We start from the raw sequence: 7,138 nt of genomic DNA on the forward strand, positions 1-7,138 counted from the left end.
GTGCATTGATGGTCTATTCAGAAAGCTCTGTTACAGTGAGAATGGGCCCCAGTTATCTGCTTCTACTATTAGTTGCTGTACCATACCAGTGCACTGTGCTGTACACAGACATTATTCTGTATATAGAACCTCTTTATCACACCTTCTCTTTGTAAATGATTTGGAAGAATTTGCACCCTTCCCGAGGTGTTCCTTCCACAATGATCACACTAATGCCTGCTGACTGCACTGTGTTATTTATGGTGGACTGGTGATTGTTATCCTTCATGTTCCCCCCCAACACCGCACACATGTTTATGAAGTGTCAGGTCTATTCACATTCCAGGAACCCAAATCTCTGTGGACCTGGCTGAGCTCAAATCCATCCTCCTGGCACTGACATCATCCATGTGTGAGTCTGTTTCTTCATTATAGACCATTATATCTCATTTAGTGAATTATAATGTGCACTTGTAATGATATGATGGAACAATGTAGGAACAATGGGCTTCTATGACCTGCAATCAGCTGATTCTGGGACTAAATACACAAGACTGTCAGTAGATCTCACATCATGTTACTTCTGTGTTTCCCCCAGATCCCCCTAAGGACAATATTCCTATAATTATCGGGGTTGTTGTGGTCGTTGCTGTAGCACTGATTATCGGGGCCGTTATTGGAGTCGTCATATACAGGAAACGCTCCGTTTCAGGTGAGATTACTGCACATTACACACCAGAGCTCTATTCATCATATAGGAGAACCAGACATGAGTCCTACACACTGATCAGCAGGAAGCCCTTGTATATGGACAACGAAGAAAATGATATGTCAGCACAGAGGGATATTTATAGTGGTTGTAAAGGTTCAAGGTTTTTTTTACCTTCATGCATTCTATGCATGAAGGGAAAAAACTTGTGTGCAGCAATGCCCCCAGCCCCCTCATTTGTTATTTTATAAAAAAAAAAAAAAAAAAAAGAACCTTTTAGTATCACTTTTAAAGGCCTTTATATGGTTCTGTTATCAAACATTTCGAAAAGCAAGCTCTCCAATTACAGTCCCTAGTTCAGTATGTTAGATTTTAAAGTTGTAACAGAATTGGTAATTGGCCAGACGGTGACTGTAACTTGCAGTTCACTAAATCTCGCCATACATTATATAATTTTGTTTAATTTCTTTTGGATCTACCTTCACCTATGTAGTGCAAGGGCCTGTCTGATTGCATACAAATTGAAAGTGTTTAGCTTTGACCTCATATGATATGGTTTTGGTAAATCTAAAGGAAAATTGTATAATGTATGGCCATCCTAAACAGGTACAATGTTAGAATCTATAATGCAAAACAGGTCCAGAATGGGGAAAGCATGAATACACTGCAGAATAATACACAATAGATGATGAAAGCTGCACTAACATGGAGTCCTCCCAGCAATGTCTATGTGGCTCAGTCATGGTAACATGTGGCTGTATAGTATGGTCTCTATTAGAAGTCTGGCTGAGAATCATCACTTCAGTAAACAGTTCCCAACAAGAACAGCTTCTTGCTATTATCCTCATAAACCGCGTCCCTCACAGTGAAGTCCAGGGTGGCTCCGGTAACACAGGCAAACGGCTGGAACAGATATTGTACAGATATTGTTCAGGATTATCTCCAAAATTTAGGGCAATTTTGGAAGACCATTGATGTCATTTGGAACAGGAAATCTCACCGACCAGCATCAGTGAAAACCATCCGAAGGTCTCCACTTCGTTAAAAACAAAGTACCAGCAAATACAGAATAGAGATGTATACTTTTTAATGTGATAATTAATTGAAGATATGTGTGTGACTTATTATATATGAAGAGTTTCAAAAACAATTTTCTGGTTCCTAATGTATCAAATTCTGTTATACTTTAGGAAAGACGCCTGCTGATCGCAATATTTATGTTCCGGCTCCCAGTAAGTAACATTATTATGTGTTCTGTCCCCTCCGCAGTGTTATATTATGGGGGCTGAGCTGTAGAGTGATGCATATTGATCTGATATTGAGGCAACATTGTTTACAGAGATCACACTGGGGACAGGAGTGAAAATTATCTAGAAACAGATTGCATGCTGCGGGTTCATTCTGTGATTATCTATTTTCCAGTTCATTAAAGTAAATGTGAACCCTCCCTTGTAAAACAACCCATTGAGTTTAAAATATAAATGAAAGGCAAAACATTTGTGTATAGATATAAAAAACCATCAAATACAGTTTTGTTTTTTCTTTGTTGTTTTTTCCTTTTTTTTTTAAATTTTTTTATAAGGCCTCATGCACACAGGGCATTTTTTTACAGCCACATTTAGGGGCGTCCGGTGATATTATTATATTTTATTTTTCTTCAAAACAGCCCTCCATGTTATCCTATGTGTCCATGCACACATAGACTTTTAGAAGCTTTTAGTAGCAGTAGCGTTTAGCAGCAGGGAAAAAAAAAAACAGGGTCAGTGTATCCAGGAGCAGCAGCATTTTGGCAGAAAAAACGCTTGATGTGAATAAACGCATTTGAACTATAGTCGCGTTTAGCACTTGAGCGTTAATTCATTTCAGTGGCCAGAATAAATTATCATTCTGGCCAATTAAATGAATTAATGCCCAAGCGCTGGATGCTTCTAAAGGTGTTAGATACTTTTACAAGCGTCAGGTGTGTTTTTTTTTTTTGCAAAAACGCTGCTGCCAGGAGGACAGCTTCTAGGGGAGTTTTTTTTTAATGTCTCGTGTGCAAGAGGTCTTAGTGATCACATTCTCTCTGTTCTCAGCTGCATAAGGAGCTCAGCGAGCCGGGCGAGGAGAAACAGTGACATGCTGAACTTCCCAGTGGGGGTGGCATGTCAGGATAAGTCTGATCAATGGAGGAGAGCAGGCTTAGTTCCCGGCACAGCTATAGAACTGACCACGCTTATACTCTCACGCCTAGTGTGGTCAATTTTTGATAGGAAAGCAGAGGGACTGGCAGAAACACCAGGGATTTCACACAATGGAAGCAATACAAAGAGAACCGGATACTTTTTCCTACAAGTACATGGTACAGCAGGTGCATATCAGGAATATTAAATGTTGGGTTTTTAAAAGCTAAATGACTGTTGAGTATGAATCTAACTTGCTGAGTCACACCCAGAGCTCTCCAATCAGCAGAGGAACTTGAGCTTTGTTGATTGCAGACTAATAGGTCTGACTCAGCCGGGGTATATCATACTAATGAAGAGTGCTGACCATGCCCATCCTTTATGCCCCCCTCCTCCATTCATAAAAGACATATTATGGCTTCTATGAATGAAGTGTGATATGTGAATAGAGGACAGGCTGGTGATTGAACGGTCTGCTCCCTCCATTCATACATCTTTTTTATTCATATAAGCTATAGTACAGATAGAAATAGCTGGCTGGGCATAGTGGGGTCCTACAAATCCTATCGGAGCCTCTTTACAAAGTGAGTCCCTTCTTGTTACCCCCCATGTAGGAACACACAGAGATCTCCATCCACCAGAGGTTTCCTATACATCCCAATTCACTGGGACCTGCAGTGTGGATAGAAGTGAGATCCATTTATTCTTCATTGTCTTTCATTCATCCTTCTCTGTTGGTGCTCTGTGAATGATATTTTGTACATACACGTAGATGGACTGATCACCTCGGGGGGGTAAAGGGATTTCGTTTACACAAAGTATCATTACAAATGCCATATCTGCAGAAAAGAAAAGGAACACTTACCTCTTCTACTCATTACAGTATACAGTAGTGATGTTTGTGATCATCAGGAGGAAGAAGGGAAAGCTGCAGGTAGTAGGAGAGTTACTGCGAGACTTCCTTGGCTTCTCTGCAGGTTTGGCATCTTTAAAGATACTATGAGTAAAGCTGAGCATTGTCGGTTCAAATCTCGGCCGGTCCCTGCTAAACCAGCCGAGATTTGAACCATGTATAAGCGGGCTGAATTTAACCAAGTTGATCGATCAATCAACCTGAGTACAATCAGGCTGTCAGATTTTAGCAGTAACCACTGTGTTCTTCTGGCAGGAATGGCTTCCCCCGCAACAACCCCCCAGCAGAATCAAGCGACTTTCTTTGCAGCAAAGAAAATCGCTCCGTCCATGGCCGGGTTTAGTGACAGTAACTGTTTTAAAGGGTAGAGTGATGGGTGAGATAGACATTGTGGGGGAAGACAGGGAATGTTTCATTCAGCATGAAGTAGTGCAAATGTGATTTTGGCCGTTCCATCACCTGTTATGATATATATTTCCTAATTGCCAATTCATACATACAGTTGTGTTCAAAATAATAGCAGTCAGACATCACTAACCGGATCAATCACTGTTTTTGGTAGAAATTATATTTCTACATGGCAAATAATTTACTAGCAGGTGTAGTAGAGTAATAGAAATCCAACAGACCCAACAGTCATGACACGCATGCTGCTGATTCTGTGTAATTGAATCACTAATTGAAAGGGGCATGTTCAAAATAATAGCCGTGTGGAGTTCTATTAGTGAGGTCATTCATTTTTTGAAAAACAGGTGGATAATTGCCCTTATTTAAGGAAGGAAGGCAGCAAATGTTGTACATGCTGGTTACAGTGCATTTCTCTTTGAAATTCTGAGGAAAATGGGTCGTTCCAGACATTGTTCAGAAGAACAGCGTACCTTGATTAAAAAGTTGGTTGGAGAGGGGAAAGCATATAAAGAAGTACAGAAAATGATAGGCTGCTCAGCTAAAATTATCGCAAATGCTTTAAAATGGCAACCAAAACCTGAAAGACGTGGAAGAAAGCAAAAAACTACCATTCGAATGGATAGAAGAATAGACAAAATGGCAAGGACTCAGCCAACAATCAGCTCCAGGAAGATGGAAGAAGGTGTAAAGTTCCCTGTGAGTACTGTTACAACTAGAAGACGCCTATGTGAAGCCAAGCTATCTGCAAGAAGCCCCCGCAAAGTCCCACTGTTGAAAAAAACACATGTGCTGAAGAGGTTACAATTTGCCAAAGAGCACATTGACTGGCCTAAAGAGAAATGGCGCAACATTTTGTGGACTGATGAAAGTAAGATTGTTCTTTTTGGGTCTAGTGGCCGGAGACAGTTTGTCAGACGACCCCCAAACACTGAATTCAGGCCACAGTACACTGTGAAGACAGTGAAGCATGGTGGAGCAAGCATCATGATATGGGGATGTTTCTCATACTACGGTGTTGGGCCCATTTATCGCATACCAGGGATCATGGATCAGTTTGAATACATCAGAATACTTGAAGAGGTCATGCTGCCTTATGCTGAAGAGGAAATGCCCTTGAAATGGGTGTTCCAACAAGACAACGACCCCAAACACACCAGTAAACGTGCAACATCTTGGTTCCAGACCAACAAGATTGACGTTATGGAGTGGCCAGCCCAATCCCCGGATCTTAATCCAATAGAAAACTTGTGGGGTGACATCAAAAATGCAGTTTCTGAGGCAGAACCAAGAAATAGAGAAGAACTGTGGAATGTGGTCCAATCATCCTGGGCTGGAATACCTGATCACAGGGGCCAGAAGTTGGGTGACTCCATGCAACACAGATGTACAGCAGTTCTCAGAAACAGTGCGACTACAACCAAATATTCATTAAGTGATTCAAAGGAAAGCAAAATCTTCAAACATTTCTCAGTTTATATAGTGAATGTTTGAGTTTGTAAAGAAGAATACAAACACTGCTATTTTTTTGAACCGTCTAATATTCACTTTTCTTCCATTTTTTTTAGAGGAACAACACAAATTTGATATATTTTTCTTCATGTTTTGATTTGGAATAGAATGTGTCGTGTTCCCAATGCATTTGTGTGGATGGAAATAAAAGCTATTAGAAGGATTTTGAGCTTTATTCACTTTTTTCAACACGCTGCTATTATTTTGAACACAACTGTACATGTTGTGATAGAGGTCAATGACTTACCTGCTTTCTTCAGAATTTTCTCTGATTGGTCAGGCTACATGCACACGGGTGCTTTGGTCCATCAGCATCAGATCTGTGTTTTTGGACTACCGGGAGGCATAGGTGCAGCATCCTCCTCTGCTGCCAGAAGCCGGTCAGATCTATGACAGGTAAAATGACATGGCGGGTGGACGTATGCCCTGATCACAGGATTCATGTGGGAATTGGTACTGATGGGTCAAACTATCTGTGTGCAAGAGGCTGTCTGAGGGCAGGCATTCATATATCTGTAGGCTGAAACTAACCATAGTTACCAGCACATTCTATCTGCAGACAATGAAGAGAATGCTTCTAACTCCTCCAGCAACTGAATGTGAGTCCCTGAATGTCGGGGTTGCATACATGTCACTAGGGGCCCACCCCTTACATAGTTAAGAACTGTCAAGCCAGCGGAGCAGTCAGACGGCAGGAGCCAGCGTTGAGAGCAGAGCCTTTTTTCTTCTTTTTTCAGGTAGTGGCAGTGGGCATCATGATTGACCTTGATTCTACTTTGTGGGACATTTTTTTATATTTCTTTGTATAATAAATGACTTGTCAAAGACTGTCTCCTGTCATTTTTCACTCTAGTGTTTTTTTTTTTTTGATAAATGGCAAAGATCATTATTTAAGGCAAGAGTTGGTGGTGAAAATATGTAAAGTCACAGTGAACATGTCCATATGATTTGGATGCAGAGTCAGTAACAAAAGAATCACCGTTGGTATCCTTAATGTAATTGAGATGGCAGGGCCCTGCCTCAAGGGGTTTCTTCACCGCGACATGCGGTCTATTAACCACCTTAATATTGATGAAACATGGAGCCTGCTGGGTCCTCTGTATCTTGATATATATATATATATATATAGGGTGCCAGTGAATCACACTGTCCCCATCCTGCAACAAATCAATGACAAATGGACAGTCAATCAATATGTATTCTCCTGCTGGTAAATATATGTAATGGCGGACACACACCTCATTCCATATTGCTGTGTGACAGTTCACTCACCACCCGAGCCATAGATGATACTCTCTCAGAGTTTTCTTTGTCTGGATTACCAGGCATAGTCGCGGAGGCAGCCGCCACCATCAGAACTGTATCTGGCGGGTTCCGTTCTCCCCTTTTGTGCCTGTGCAGCCTTGCACCACTCGTGGCCAGCGTGTTTGGCCTCTTCCCTGCTGGTCAGCGTGTGTG

General features: G+C 41.3%; 1 pseudogene across 1 annotated transcript in view; it reads left to right on the top strand.

Annotated features, from left to right (window-relative positions):
- LOC149440899 (class I histocompatibility antigen, F10 alpha chain-like) overlaps positions 1-1,928 on the top strand; it is a 64,979-nt pseudogene extending 63,051 nt beyond the window's left edge. Inside the window, exons 5-6 of the transcript XR_016307469.1 lie at positions 578-691; positions 1,879-1,928. The product of XR_016307469.1 is annotated as a class I histocompatibility antigen, F10 alpha chain-like (transcript). The remainder of the gene's footprint in view (positions 1-577; positions 692-1,878) is intronic.
- Positions 1,929-7,138: the final 5,210 nt, after the last annotated feature.

Source organism: Staurois parvus, unplaced genomic scaffold, assembly GCF_062004578.1.
Source record: "Staurois parvus isolate SC_StPar_1 unplaced genomic scaffold, SC_StPar_1.0 ptg001049l, whole genome shotgun sequence".
In the NCBI taxonomy this organism is placed as follows: domain Eukaryota; kingdom Metazoa; phylum Chordata; class Amphibia; order Anura; family Ranidae; genus Staurois; species Staurois parvus.